Source organism: Schistocerca piceifrons, chromosome 9 (genome assembly GCF_021461385.2).
Source record: "Schistocerca piceifrons isolate TAMUIC-IGC-003096 chromosome 9, iqSchPice1.1, whole genome shotgun sequence".
Lineage (NCBI taxonomy): Eukaryota > Metazoa > Arthropoda > Insecta > Orthoptera > Acrididae > Schistocerca > Schistocerca piceifrons.
In genome coordinates this window covers 22987509-23004024 of record NC_060146.1, presented here as the reverse complement: position 1 = coordinate 23004024, position 16516 = coordinate 22987509, and positions in this window count along the sequence as shown.

Here is a 16516-nt window from a genome sequence, read left to right as displayed (position 1 = left end):
AGAACCGCCAGAGCACGAGTGCTACCCGCACTTGTCCGGTTTTTTATGTTTCCAGTCGTTGCATAGTTGTTTCTGGATTGCTGGAGATGTGGTCCCTCTGTGCAACTGTTCTGTGCCACACACTTTTTGCTTCTCTTTAATTACGAACAATTTTCAGTGGCGGTTTTGTGACATTATTATTCCGTATGCGTCGTTCTGGTCCCATTTTCGGCGTTTTCGAACACATTTGAACTGAACACTTGACTTTAATTGTATACTGGTTGTGTGTGTTTACTGTATATAGTGCTGCTCTGTTCTTCAGATGACACTATGACCTCAGACATCAAAAGCATCCGTGGATTAAAACTCTAAATAAAACGACGACAACACACTTAAGTATATACACCAAGGCTATCCACTTGGATAAGACTTCTGTAAGTAGGCTGTTTAGCTATTTATGTTGGTAACGCCACGTAGCGCTCTATATGAAAATCACTGACTGTGCTGTGTGCAGGCTGTGGTTGGTTTGCATTGTTGGAGTATATGCTATTGTAGTGTTGGGCAGTTGGATGTGAACAGCGCGTAGCGTTGCGCAGTTGGAGGTGAGCCGCCAGCAGTGGTGGATGTGGGGAGAGAGATGGCGGAATTTTGAGAGCGGATGATCTGGACGTGTGTCCATCAGAGAGAGAGTAAACTTGTAAGACTGGATGTCATGAACTGCTATATATATTATGACTTTTGAACACTATTAAGGTAATTACATTGTTTGTTCTCTATCAAAATCTTTCATTTGCTAACTATGCCTATCAGTAGTTAGTGCCTTCAGTAGTTTGAATCTTTTATTTAGCTGGCAGTAGTGACGCTCGCTGTATTGCAGTAGTTCGAGTAACGGAGATTTTTGTGAGGTAAGTGATTTGTGAAAGGTATAGGTTAATGTTAGTCAGGGTCATTCTTTTGTAGGGATTATTAAAAGTCAGATTGTGTTGCGCTAAAAATATTGTGTGTCAGTTTAGTGTTGATCAGAATAGGTAAAGAGCGAAGTGTCTGAGTACGTTAAGATCTCCTCAGCTGTTTGAAAAGCAAATAATGTAAGAGGTTTATCAGCACAGTCATTCATAAATTTTTCTAAGGGGACGTTTCACTTCCTACTGTACAGAAAGATCTGCACTTTTAAGTTGATTTTATTTTCAATAGACGTTCAGCAGAACTTAAAAAAAACTGAGTCAGAAATCCCTAGTATTCAAATGCAAGTTGAAAGGCTTCCATTCTGTACAGAAGTGCCTAGTAGAAGTTCAGAACTTTTCTCTGTAGTGTGTTATTTCTTCATACACTCCCTCACCATTTGTTTTATTAATGCTCTTGTTCTTTTGTTTGTAACTTTATAATCGCCACTAGCTGAGTACCTGCTGTTGCCCGATATGTATTTGTTCCAATTTTCTATTAGCCCATCTCATCCTTCTCCTCTCTCTCTCTCTGCCCATCTCTTCCATCTCCACCTTCTTCACGCCCCCTCTGTGTCCACCCCCTTCATCCTCCACTCGTCCTCAGCTCGTGGTCTAGTGGCTAGCGTTGCTGCCTCTGGATCAGGAGGTCTCGGGTTCAATTCCCGGCCAGGCTGGGGATTTTCTCTGCCCAGGGACTCTGGGTGTTCGTGTTGCCCTCATGATTTCATCATCATTCGTGATAATGGCTAGAGGGGATTGTGTAAAAAATGGACAGTGTGAAAATTGGACTTTGTACAGGCGCAGATGACCACGCAGTTGAATGCCCCAAAAACCAAACGTCATCATCATCCTGCATTCTATCTCCTCCTGCCCCTCTTTCTGTTTATCTTCTCCTGCCTCTATGCCCATCTGCTTTTTCTTCCCCTTGGCCATCTCTTCTCCCCTCTCCCCTTCCATTTCCCCCTCTCCTTTGCTCTGTCCCTCCCCTCCCTCCACTGTCAGTGCCCACCTCCTTTTCCCGCTCTGTCTGACCATCTCCTTCTCCACATTATCAGTCATATTTCAATAGGAGGCTACTGATTCTCAACCCCCCCCCCCCACAGTGTCCCAGTGTCCTTCCCACATACGCACATGGCAAGTATACAGGGTGCATCAAAAATAATCATCCTATTTTTTTTAAAAAAAATCATTATTATTATGTTATATGAGACATGTGCGTGAACAACGTACTGTTGGGAAGAGGAAACTCTCGAGTTTTACATGGTTCCCACTAGGTGGCAGCAGTGTGCGCCCACTTCAGTTCTAGTAAAATGTGGCAACAGAAAGTGTAAGATGGCAAGAACTATGCCCCTTACATGAAGTCATTAAAGATCACGTAACTCACGTTGAGCGACCAGTAGGGCTGAACAAAAATGACTGACAAGGCACAATGCATACTGTAGAGGGTATAGTATGGACGTATTGGAATAATTAATGTCAAGTGATGGTTTTAAAGTAATTCACACGACATGAAAAACTTTGTGGAAACGCATCGATTTACTGGATGCTAGTTTATCCCTGGGAAGTATACAGAGTTGGCCGTGGCCGGCCGGGGATCGGCGAAGGGAAGTGACAATAGGCAGCTTAGGGCGGCTCAAGTTCTGAGAAAGCAGTAACAGGGCACGGCCTCCAGCTGACAGTGAGTGGGTGGTTGACCCCATGCTGGTGTACCGGGAAGCAGACGGAGAACTTGTACGCCTGTTGATAAATGTCCATCGTCCCATTTTCAGTGCAACATGCGAGAAAGCCGCGCAAAGCTACGGTGGAGCGGTCAACAGAGGCCAAAATATCCGTGTTCGTGACTATAGCAACTTCACGCAGAATTCACAGTCCGCAGAGTCTGAAGTAAATCAACTGAAGAGCGACAGAATTAAATACGGCGGCCTCCGATGGGAACGTAGGACCGAGGAATTCGAAGGACTCTCCTGGGAGTCAGAATTCCGGAAAAATTGGTGTTTCGTGCAGACGCTAAGCTTGATGGATGGCCTGGGAGGAGCTAAATAGCAGAAGTTGAGAGGAAGGGAAATTTTGTGGGAATTTGTTCACTTCCCAGAGCAGGCATTGGTCGGCTCTGGGAAGCGACGCATAATTGGCGTGACTTGCGCTGCAATTGGCGTAAGTGATTTTGCTGGAGGGGAAACCGAGGCAAGAGCGGACTGGGAGAAGTCTCCGTAGTGGTCTTCCATTCCCAGCTTGCCTAGAGTGCAGACGTGGCGTTCTTTACTCAGCTTGCCTGAGAGAGAGTGAGCATCTCTGCAGTTTAGGACTTAGCAAACGGAAAGATTGAGCTTGGAGATAGAAAGTTTTTGTTCAGCTATGTACTGAGCTAGATAGCTAGGAGTGAATAGATGAGCGCAGCCTTGCAGCACCACGAGGTCGGCCGACGTCCACACAACGACGACGCTCCGCCACGCTGTATTCGGTGATATTGCGCCCGCTCCAGCCACTGATTAATTTGTTGGATCAAATCGGCAAAGTTTACACGAGGGTTTCATGGGCAGTGTACTGTGGAATTCTTCTCGCACTTCGCATTATGCCTAGGTCAGTCGATAGGAATTAATTTAGATTTATCGTGGTTTAGTCCACGTAAACGCAATTTATTCCCACTGCCTGTTAGCAGAGTCATGTAATGTGACGTTTGGAGGTCGTGAGTTAAAATAAATCTGTGCTAATCCACTGCGTCTGTTTTCAATCAAGTAGTTGAAATCCCAAGTCACTTTCTTAATTAATTTTATGCTCAAGATTTGCATCTGGTGTTCAATAGCTGAATATAACATCAATGTGCACCTCTTTTTAATTAAAAGGAATCAATTCTGAATCAATTAATTTCAACACTGCCATCGCAGTTCAATCAGGAGTCACAGGGCCTTGTTACTTTCTTTGCGTTATCCGACATTGTGGCAGTTTTGCACTCTCTGTTGATCTGTCAGTCAATTACCTGGGGTGAACACACACCAAAACCAGATAAGTGACAGGTGGGGTGTTACAAAAGTGTTTTGTGTTCTACGTTTTGCACACTGCGGTTCAGTAATAAGTGTTCAGCGCGACTTTCGTACTGCATATGGAGTGGATCCTTCTTCAGCACAGAGCATTAGACGATGGCATGATCAATTCCGAGAGAGGGGTTGTTTGTGTAAAGGCAAATCGCTGGACCGTCCCCGAGTGTCTGACACAGATGTCGAACGCATCCGCCATAGTTTCACAAGCAACCCGCGGAAATCTGTTCGCTGTGCAGCTCGACAGCTCAGCATGCCCCCGATGTCCGTCTGGAGTGTGTTGAGTCGACGTTTACACACGAAACCGTGCAAAATTCAGCTACTGCAAGCTCTTCGTGATGGCGACAAACAACAACGTATGGAGCTCTGTAATTTCGTTCTTGGCAGAGAATGACAGTTTTCTTCTACGCTTAGTGTATAGTGACGAGCCAACAGTCTATTTAAATGGAAAGGTGAATCATAATAATGTGAGAATATTGTGTACGTAACAACGAAATGAAGTTGAACACGAGGGACGCTTCAAAATTTAATATGTTTAGTGCAGTTTCACAGGAAAAGGTCTATGGTTCATGTTTCTTTGCCGAGAACGCTGTCACAGGAAGCACGTATCTCGATATGCTTGAGAACTTTCTTTTCCCACAGTTGGAAACTGATTTACCAACAGGATGGGGCTCCACCAACGCTGACGTGTGGAAGGGCGGAAATTTTTTAATCTAAGGAATACTGAACGATGGATCAGTCACACTGGACCAAATGATTCAGCCTTACATTACTGGCCTCCAACGTCACCGGATCTGACTGTATGTGATTATTTTTGGGGAGGTTCGTAAAAGACTCTGTTTATGTGCCTCTGTTACCAACAACAATGAATCAATTATAATAGCAGCTGTGGAAGCTGTAACTCCAGAGAGTGCAGTGTGGGAACAACTTGAATATCTTATTGACATATGCGTGAATCTCGAGGGGGGCATTCGAACACCTATGAAAAGGTATGAAGAAGAACTTTTTGAGTTTCGCGTTCATCAAAAAACGAAATTCATAATATAGACGTGCCAAATTGGATAATTTTTTTAATACATCCTGTACTTCACATATATTTACGATATTTCACACGTATTTGTACACATTGCACATGTACAAGGTGTACAACTTTGCTTCCGCCGTTTGCCAATAGGTGGCGACAACAGCAAGTAGCGGTCGAAAGAAACTGATCGCAGAAGTCAGGCAGTTAGCTTGGACCTTGGTCAACAAAACCTCATTCAAACATTAGTCGATTTGTGTCTGCATCATAAAGTTGTTCTCGATTGAAAATGTCAGCTTACGAGCCAAATTCTCGTCATTTGCGGGAGGTGTTACTGTTTTGTTTCAATATGAAGAAAACAGCGGCTGAGTCTGATCGAATGCTCTCAACTAAGGACGCTATTAGTGAAAGAACGTGTCGTGAGTGGTTTCAACGCTTCGAGAAAGGTGATTTTGACGTCGTAGACCGTCATAGCGCGGGGGGGGGGGGGGGGGAGAGGGTGTTTTCGAAGATGCAGAATTGGAGACATTTCTGAGTGAATATCGCGTCAAACTCAAGAAGAATTGGCACGATTAGTGGGAATGACACAGCAAGCCATTTCAAAACGTCTCAAGGCTATGGGCACGATTCAGAAAGAAGGAACTTGGGTCCCGTGTGAGCTGAAACCAAGAGACGTTGAACTGCGTTCGTGTGTTTGTGAACAGTTGCTTCAGAGGCAAAAACAGAAGGGATTTCTGCATCGCATTGTGACCGGAGACGAAAAATGGGTTCATTACAATAACCGTAAACGCAAAAAATCATGGGGATACCCCGACCATGCTTCCACGTCGACGCCCAAACCGAATATTCACGGCTCCAAGATCATGCTCTGCATTTGGTGGGACCAGCTCTGCGTCGTGTACTGTGAGGTGTTAAAATCAAGTGAAACAATCACAGGTGCTCGTTATCAAACGCAGTTAATGCGTCTGAGCACAGCGTTAAAAGACAAACGGCCGCAATACAGCGAGAGGCACGATAAAGTTATTTCTCAGCACGACAACGCTCGACCCCACGTCGCAAAAGAGATCAAAATTTAATTGGAAACGTGAAAATGCGAAGTGCTACCCCACCCGCCGTTTTCTCCAGACATTGCTCCCTCTGACTATCACCTGTTTAGATCAATGGAGCACGGCCTGGCTGACCAACACTTCCGATCTCATGAAGAAATCACAAATTGGATCGATTTGTGGATCGCTTCAAAAGATGAACAGTTTTTTCGACGCTGGATTTGTGCACTTCCCGAAAGGTGGGAGAAAGTATTGACCAGCGATGGAAAATACTTTGAATGGTACGTGTGTAACCAATTTGATTCATTAAAGCCTCAAATGTTGGGGAAAAAACGGCGGAAGCAAAGTTGTACACCTTGTAGATTTAGCTAATTTCTCGCTGCCGTTTCATTTTCACATATCTCAATGATTATGACGTCGTACAATGACACACTTTTGTAGGTACATTCGGCGGTATATGTGGAAACTCTCTGCTAAATGTGACGCGAACGGAGTTAGTGAGGTCGTATCTCTTGATCTGTGTGTCATAAATGAGATAATTTTGCTGCGACAGTCAGAGTGCCCCGTGATGACTGGGTGTTGTGTGATGTCCTTAGGTTAGTTAGGTTTAAGTAGTTCTAAGTTCTAGGGGACTGATGACCATAGATGTTAACTCCCATAGTGCTCAGAGCCATCTGAACCATTTGAACAGTCAGAGGTGCTATTTAAAAAAGTCTGCAAAATCTGTCGCAAATAGTAATAAAGGAGCTTCAGGTGGAAGTTTTACTGCGTGAACAACGAAAACGCAGTAAGCCATGAACTTTCCCTTTTATCATTTTGTATGGGTTCTCAACGAGAAAAAGTTTCGTAAAGGTTTGAAATTAAGTGTAAAGGTTGTTGCAAGTCACAAAGTGCTCTCAGTCTCAAATACTGGGTCAATAAGGTATGGGTATTCGCGAGTAGTGGACTACACTGCTTTTTCGCTCCCACCCCCTTCATAGGTAGGTGATGCTTAAACACGCAGCGATTCATTCAGACAGTAAGTGATGTGTGTACCAAGCTTGGTTGAAATCGGTCCTGTGGTTTAGGAGGAGATATGGAACATACATCCATACAGTACATACATTTTTATAATACCTGTACGCATGGATTCTGTAAACTATGTACTGATTCGTTCAAAGACCATGCAGCATCGCTCGCGTGGTATCCTGGAGCCTACATCTACATCCACATACATACTCCGCAATCCACCATACGGTGCGTGGCGGAGGATACGTCGTACCACTACTAGCATCTTCTCTCCCTGTTCCACTCCCAAACAGAACGAGGGAAAAATGACTGCCTATATGCCTCTGTACGAGCCCTAATCTCTTATCTTATCTTTGTGGTCTTTCCACGAAATATAAGTTGGCGGCAGTAAAATTGTACTGCAGTCACCCTCAAATGCTGGTTCTCTAAATTTCCTCAGTAGCGATTCACGAAAAGAACGCCTCCTTTCCTCCAGAGACTCCCGCCTGAGTTCCTGAAGCATTTCCGTAACACTCGCGTGATGATCAAACCTACCAGTAGCACATCTAGCAGCCCGCCTCTGAATTGCTTCTATGTCCTCCCTCAATCCGACCTGATAGGGATCCCAAAAGCTCGAGCAGTACTCAAGAATAGGTCGTATTAGTGCTTTATAAGCGGTCTCCTTTACACATGAACCACATCTTCCCAAAGTTCTACCAATGGACCGAAGACTACTATCCGCCTTCCCCACAACTGCCATTACATGCTTGTCCCACTTCATATCGCTCTGCAAAGTTACGCCCAAATATTTAATCGACGTGACTGTGTGAAGCGCTACACTACTAATGGAGTATTCAAACACTACGGGATTCATTTTCCTATTCATCTTCATTAATTTACATTTATCTATATTTAGAGTTAGCTGCCATTCTTTAAACCAATCACAAATCCTGTCCGAGTCATATTGTATTCTCCTACAGTCACTCAACGACGACACCTTCCCGTACACCACAGCATCATCAGCAAACAGCCGCACATTGCTATCCACCCTATCCAAAAGCTCATTTATGTAGATAGAAAACAACAGCGGACCTACCACACTTCCCTGGGGCACTCCAGATGATACCCTCACCTCCGATGAACACTCACCATCGAGGACAACGTACTGGGTTCTATTACTTAAGAAGTCTTCGAGCCACTCACATATTTGGGAACCAATCCCATATGCTCGTACCTTAGTTAGGAGTCTGCAGTGGGACACCGAGTCAAACGCTTTCCGGAAGTCAAGGAATATGGCATCCGTCTGATACCCTTCATCCATGGTTCGCAAGATATCATGTGAAAAAAGGGCGAGTTGCGTTTCGCAGGAGCGATGCTTTCTAAAGCCGTGCTAATGCATGGACAGCAACTTCTTTGTCTCAAGGAAATTCATTATATTCGAACTGGGAATATGTTCGAGAATCCTGAAACAAACCGATGTTAAGGATATTGGTCTGTAATTTTGAGCATCCGTCCTTCTACCCTTCTTATATAGAGGCGTCCCCTGGCTTTTTTCCAGTCGCTCGGGACTTTTACGTTGGGCAAGAGATTCGCGATAAATGCAAGCTAAGTAAGGAGCCAATGCAGTAGAGTACTCTCTGTAAAACCGAATTGGAATCCCATCAAGACCTGGCTATTTATTTATTTTAACCCATTCAGCTGCTTCACAACCCCAGGGATGTCTATCACTATATCCTCCATACGGGAATCTGTACGAGACTCAAACGGCGGTATGTCTGTACGATCCTCCTGCGTGAAAGATTTCTCAAATGCTAAATTTAAAATTTCAGCTTTCGTTTTGCTGTCTTCCGTTGCCAGGCCAGACTGATCAGTGAGTGACTGGATGGAAGCCTTCGACCCGCTTACCGATTTTACGTAAGACCAGAATTTCCTTGGGTTTTCAGCAAGATCTTTTGCAAAGGTATGACGGTGGTACTGGTTGAATGCTTCGCGCATCGCTCTTTTTACAACAGCACGAATCTGTACTAACTTCTGCCTGACCTCATTTTCTTGATCTTCCTTGTACCGCGAGTGCAACTGTCTTTGCTTCCTGAGCATTCTCCGGACGCCTGATAGATAAACAAATAAAATGAATAAATGAACAGAGACTGTAGATTTGTGTATCTTCTAGTCGGGGTCGATTACACGCCGAAAATAAACATAGGTACGTTTGAACTATTATTGAAGAATGTGTTGCAAAACGCCTCCTCGGGAAAGGCACTGTTTGCAGTTCGAAAACTTTTCCACGCTGTGCTGTGTCCCGGTTTGAGCAAAGGCAGTCATGACTATAGCTTGCAGGTTTCCCAAGTCCCGTTCCGAAGCATTGTTTCCGGAAAGGGCTTGCGGACAAAGCTGCGCGGAATGCGTGTCGAAGCTTTCACCACATCTTATCTGCGAGTGTAACAGCCGTCCCGTAGGCGACACGAATGTGCGGGCAAACACACACACACACACACACACACACACACACACAGAGAGAGAGAGAGAGAGAGAGAGAGAGGGAGAGTCAACAGCGCGAGCCCATTTCGTCCTCCAAGAAACCTCAAGGATTTTATGAATTCCGGCTATAAAATGCTGAGTACCATAAACTTAAGCATCAAGAGATATAAACCAAACGAGGCAGGAAGAAGAGAAATATACGTTCCGTCGACGAGAAGGTCAATAGAGACGGGCCACAAACTAGGTTTTTGGTAAGATGAGGAATGAAGTAAACTATTTTCTTTTTGCAAAAACAGACATAATGTCTGCAGGGATACCGCAATTACTTTTATATAATGTTAATTATAATCCGTCTTGATTGCAAAATGTTTATTCGCATGACTGGTTTCGGTTCCTCTAGAACCATCTTCAGATCTGAAATGACAGTGATACTAATTTACTGTTTTACAAATGCAAGTCTATTTCGTCCAATCTGATCAACATCAAATGTAACAGAACGTACCTGCAATTTCGGTTACAGGAGTAACCCGTCCACACTCAGAAAACTTCACATGCTGCGTCACATTAAATTGGTTGGCAGAATGCACGTCATTTATATTAATTATTAAACTCTTACCGACAGGTGGCGTCTGGTACATTTGTTGCATTACGTAGGCACATACTGTATTAAGTAGATTTTTCTAATTTGCTTTTATCTCTGAAAATACTTAGTTAAGATTCCTCGACTTGCGCCATAGGGAGGTGGGGTTTCGGGTTCCGCTGGATAGGTCAGGAGTCCACTACACGCAGCAAGCGGCTACACGGGTAGCAGGGGTTGTGTGGCGTGGACTGGGCGGTTTTTTAGGTTAGATGGCCTCGGGCAAGTCCAGAAAGGGCAACAGCCTCAAAGGGTGCGGGGCAAAGTCAGGACATGCGGGGACCAAGCAGCAATCGGTATTGTAATTGTAAACTGTCGAAGCTGCATTGGTAAAGTACCGGAACTTCAAGCGCTGATAGAAAGCACCGAAGCTGAAATCGTTATAGGTACAGAAAGCTGGCTGAAGCCAAAGGTAAATTCTGCCGAAATTTGTACAAAGGTACAAACGGTGTTTAGAAAGGATAGATTGCATGCAACCGGTGGTGGCGTGTTTGTCGCTGATAGTAATAGTTTATCCTGTAGTGAAGTAGAAGTGGATAGTTCCTGTGAATTATTATGGGTGAAAGTTACACTCAACAACCGAGCTAGGTTAATAGTTGGCTCCTTTTACCGACCTCCCGACTCAGCAGCATTAGTGGCAGAACAACTGAGAGAAAATTTGGAATACATTTCACATAAATTTTCTCAGCATGTTATAGCCTGAGGTGGAGATTTCGATTTACCAGATATAGACTGGGACACTCAGACGTTTAGGACGGGTGGTAGGGACAGAGCAGCGAGTGACATTATACTGAGTGCACTATCCGAAAATTACCTCGAGCAATTAAACAGAGAACCGACTCGTGGAGATAACATCTTGGACCTACTGATAACAAACAGACCCGAACGTTTCGACTCTGTATGTACAGAACAGGGAATCAGTGATCATAAGGCCGTTGCAGCATCCCTGAATATGGAAGTTAATATGAATATAAAAAAGGGAGGAAGGTTTATCTGTTTAGCAAGAGTAATGGAAAGCAGATTTCAGACTACCTAACAGATGAAAACGAAGATTTCTGTTCCGACACTGACAATGTTGAGTGTTTATGAAAAAAGTTCAAGGCAATCGTAAAATGCGTTTTAGACAGGTACGTGCCGAGTAAAACTGTGAGGGACGGGAAAAACCCACCGTGGTTCAACAACAAAGTTAGGAAACTACTGCGAAAGCAAAGAGAGCTTCACTCCAAATTTAAACGCAGCCAAAACCTCTCAGACAAACAGAAGCTAAACGATGTCAAAGTTAGCGTAAGGAGGGCTATGCGTGAAGCGTTCAGTGAATTCGAAGGTAAAATTCTATGTACCGACTTCACAGAAAATCCTAGGAAGTTCTGGTCTTACGTTAAATCAGTAAGTGGCTCGAAACAGCATATCCAGACCCTCCGGGATGATGATGGCATTGAAACAGAGGATGACACGCGTAAAGCTGTTTTTTTTTTTTTGGTGGGGTTTAAGGGCGCTCAACTACTGAGGTCATTAGCGCCCAGTCACTGTTGTTAGAGCACATGGAATCTGTTAAAACTCAAGGGGATGGGGGGACACCAGAAGGACCTGACATAGATGCAGATAAAATAAGTAAAAAGGTTAGATGTCTTTGGACAAGCCAGTCAAAGTTATAAAACGCAGAATACGAGCAGCTGCTCGAACGTCATCAGCTAAAACATCTGGTAAAGTAGATGGCAGGGACAGGACAACACGAAATTGACCAAAACGGGGACACGACAATAAAACATGGCGCACTGTTAATGCCTGACCACAAGGGCACTGCGGGGCTGGGTCACCGGAGAGCAGGTAGCGGTGGCTAAACCGGCAATGCCCAATCCGCAACCTGGTCAGAAGGACCTCCTCTCGCCGAGATGGTCGGGAGGAGATTGTCCAAGCAGTTGGGAGCGGTTTTACTGCCCGGAGCTTGTTTCCTTGGAGGGATGACCAAGCATCCCACCACAACGACACAAGCCTCTTACATACATCTCCACGAACGTCAGATGACGGGACACAATGGGAGGCTGGCCGAGGCAGGAGGACTGCAGCCTTGGCTGCAGCATCCGCAGCCTCATTCCCAGGCACTCCTACATGTCCGGGAACCCACAGAAAGCTGACAGGAGAACTATTATCAGCGAAAGAATGGAGGGACTTCTGTATCCGTTGAATCAAGGGATGGACCGGATAGGGAGCTCCAAGGCTCTGAAGAGCACTGAGTGAGTCAGAGCAGAGTACATACGATGAATGGCGGTGGCGGCGGGCATACTGAACGGCCTGATGGAGAGCAAAAAGCTCGGCCGTAAAGCTCGAACATTGGTCGAGGAGCCGATATTTAAAGGTGGCGGCCCCGACGACAAAGGCACACCCGACAGCATCGTCAGTTTTTGAGCCATCGGTGTAAATAAAGGTGTGACCGGCAAGTCGAGCACGAAGTTCGACAAACCGTGAGCAATACACTGCAGCCGGAGTACCCTCCTTCGGGAGTGAGCTGAGGTCGAGATAAATATGAACCGGAGCCTGGAGCCAAGGTGGTGTCGGGCTCTCACCCTCTCTGAAGGTGGTAGGGAGGGCAAAATCCAATTGTCGAAGCAGGCGACGGAAGCGGACTCCGGGGGGCAGCAGGGCAGACACATACAACCCGTACTGACGGTCGAGAGAATCGGCGAAGAAGGACTGATAAGAGGGGTGGTCGGTCATAGACAACAGCCGGCAGGTATACCGACACAGCAGTACGTCGCGCCGGTAGGTCAATGGTAATTCGGCAGCTTCAGCATAAAGACTCTCGACAGGACTAGTGTAGAAGGCTCCGGTCGCAAGACGTATCCCCCGATGGTGGATGGAGTTGAGCCGGCGTAAGAGAGATGGCCGAGCGGGCGAGTAGACGAAGCTCCCATAATCCAGCTTCGATCGGACTATGGACCGATACAAGCGAAGCAGGACAGTGCGATCCGCTCCCCAAGATGAACCGCTAAGAACTCTGAGGACATTAAGGGAACGTGTACAACGGGCCGCCAAATAAGAGACATGTGGAGACCAACACAGTTTCCTGTCCAACGTGAGCCCTAGAAACTTAGTTGTTTCCATGAATGGGAGAACAACGGGACCGAGATGTAAGGATGGCGGAAGGAACGCTTTATATCGCCAAAAGTTGATACAAACCGTCTTCTCTTCAGAGAACCGGAAGCCATTTGCCATGCTCCATGAGTAGAGGCTGTCTAGACAACGCTGAAGGCAGCGCTCTAGAAGGCATGTTCTCTGAGCACTGCAGTAGATCGCGCAGTCATCGACAAAGAGAGAGCCTGAGACATTAGGTGGAATACAATCCATAATTGGATTGATCGCGATGGCAAAAAGGGCTACGCTCAAGACGGAGCCCTGAGGCACTCCGTTCTCCTGGAGGAAGACGTCGGACAATACGGAAGCCACACGTACCCTAAACTTTCGATCCGTTAAAAAGGAATCAATAAAAAGGGGCAGTCGACCGCGTAGGCCCCACCTGTGCATAGTGCGGAGGATACCTCCTCTCCAACAGGTATCATAAGCCTTCTCCAAGTCGAAGAACACGGCTACCATTTGGCGCCTTCGCAAAAAGTTGTTCATGATGAATGTCGACAAGGTCACAAGATGGTCAACAGCGGAGCGGCGGCGACGAAAGCCGCATTGGACATTAGTAAGTAGCCGTCGAGATTCAAGAATCCAGACTAACCGAGCATTAACCATGCGCTCCATCACCTTACAGACACAGCTTGTAAGAGAAATGGGGCGGTAACTAGAAGGAAGGTGTCTATCCTTCCCGGGTTTGGGTATAGGAACAACGACGGCGTCACTCCAACGCATGGGAACCTGACCTTCAGTCCAGACGCGATTGTAGGTACGAAGAAGGAAGCTTTTGCCCGCTGGAGAAAGGTGTGCCAGCATCTGAACGTAAATGGCATCTGGCCCCGGAGCAGAGGACCGGGACAGTGCAAGCGCACGTTCGAGTTCCCGCATAGTAAAGGGGGCATTATAAGTTTCCAGATTCAGCGAGTGGAAGGAAGGTCGCCGAGCCTCTTCTGCCTCTTTCTTGGGAAGGAAGGCAGGGTGGTAATGGGCGGAGCTTGAAAGCTCCGCGAAAAAGCGGCCAAAGGCGTTGGAGACAGCCACAGGATCAACAAGGACCTCATTACCTGAGGTCAGGCCAGGTACCGAGGAGTGGGCCTTAATGCCCGACAGCCGGCGCAGGCCACCCCAAACGACGGAAGAGGGAGTAAAACTGTTAAAGGAGCTGGTGAAAGAGGCCCAACAAGCTTTTTTGCTGTCTTTGATGACTCTACGGCATTGCGCTCGGAGTCGTTTGTATTCAATACAATTCGCCAACGTAGGATGGCGGCGAAAGGTGCGTAAAGCACGTCGTCGAGCACGGATAGCGTCCCTACAAGCCTCGTTCCACCAGGGGACGGAAACGCGACGTGAAGAAGAAGTAGTACGAGGAATGGAACGTTCGGCAGCATTGATGATAACAGCCGTGAGGTATTCGACCTGACTGTCACAACTGGGAAAATCGTGGTCCGGAAAGGTCGCCAGGGAGGAGTAAAGTCCCCAGTCAGCTTTCAGTATGTTCCAGCTCGAAGGACGTGGGGATGGGGTGTGGTGCAGGAGACGAACGACACAGGGGAAGTGGTCGCTCGAATAGGTGTCAGAAAGGACATACCACTCGAACCGACGGGCAAGAGTGGTAGAACAGATCGAGAGATCCAAGTGGGAGTAGGTATGAGTAGAGTCCGAGAGGAAAGTCGGGGCGTCGGTATTGAGGCAGACAAGATTGAGATGGTTGAAGACATCCGCCAAGAGTGAGCCTCTTTGACAGGATGCAGGAGAGCCCCAAAGGGGATGATGGGCATTGATGTCTCCAAACAATAAAAACGGCGGGGGAAGCTGAACGATCAGGTGCATCATGTCAGCCCGACTAACAGCAGATGACGGTGGAGTGTAGATGGTACAAACTGAAAAAGTAAAAGCAGAAAGAGTAATGCGGACAGCTATTGCTTGGAGTGGGGTGGTCAATGGGATGGGATGGTAACAGACATCGTCCCGAACGAGCAACATGACCCCACCATGAGCTGGGATACCGTCCACAGGGGTGAGGTCATACTGCTCCGAGGTATAGTGGGTAAAGGCAATACGGTCAGTCGGGTGCAACTTGGTTACCTGGAGACCAAGGACGAGCGGACAGTGCAGGCGGAGGAGCAGTTGTAATTCCTCCCGATTAGATCGAATACCTCTTATGTTCCAATGTAACAAGGCCATCGCTAGTCAAAAAGTTGGGGGAACGAGACGGGGGAAGAGCTGGTCACTTCGACGGCCGCAGAGGGCCAGGTTGCGAGGGAACAACACTGCAACCGGCGGGAGGCGGATCCGGTTCGATCGAGTCGTCGCCAGCTGCGGCCGCTGTCCCTGGTTGGGTAGGAGGGGCTGCATCATTTCCCGACGAGAGGCCAGCTGAGCGCCTGGCAGCAGAGCGTCCCGGCGAAACTGAGGACGGCCGGGAGCAGCGACTCACGGATGGAGCGTCAGACGAAACGCGCCGGGGTGGAGAGGGGGATAGAGACTTCTTCTTGGAGGCCTTCTTGGAAGGCCGAGGAGGCACAGGGATGGTGGGCTGGACCCGAAGAAGGTCCTCACGCGCGGGGTCCGTTTTGGAACGCCGGACCTCGGAAGCTGGGGTCCGGAACGTTTCCCTGATGGATGCCTGAGAAGAGGATCGCTTCTCAGGTGGCGGGGGGAGAGGAGGAGGAGAAGGGTGGCCCCTGGGGCAGAGGGGGCGGGGGCCATGGGGGAGGAGGATGTCGAAGGGAGGGATTTGGGAGGCGGAGGCAGAGCCCCCTGATGGGCGGAGGAGGTGGAGGGGGGACAGGATAGGGGTGAGGGTACCGTGGAAGGAGTGGACACAACTGAGGCAAACTAAGTGGTCAATGGCACAGGATGGAGGCGGTCATACTTCTTCCTGGCCTCAGAATAAGAGAGCCGATCCAAAGTCTTGAGTTCTTGTATCTTCTTCTCCTTCTGATATGCGGGGCAGTCTGAGGATCTAGGCGAGTGGATGCCAGGACAATTAATGCACCGAGGTGGTGGGGTGCATGTATGTTCCTCACGAAGAGGACGTACACAATCGCCACAAAGGGGCTCAGCCTCACACCGTGCCCAAAGCGCAAACACCGAAAACAGCGCCTAGGAGGTGGGACGTAAGGTCGCACGTCGCACCGGTAGCACATCACCTTTACCTTCTCCGGGAGAACGTACCCCTCGAAGGTGAGGATAAAGGCCCCAGTGTCGATGCGACGGTCTTTGGGGCCGCGCTGTACTCGCCGGACGAAATGCACGCCTCGGCACTC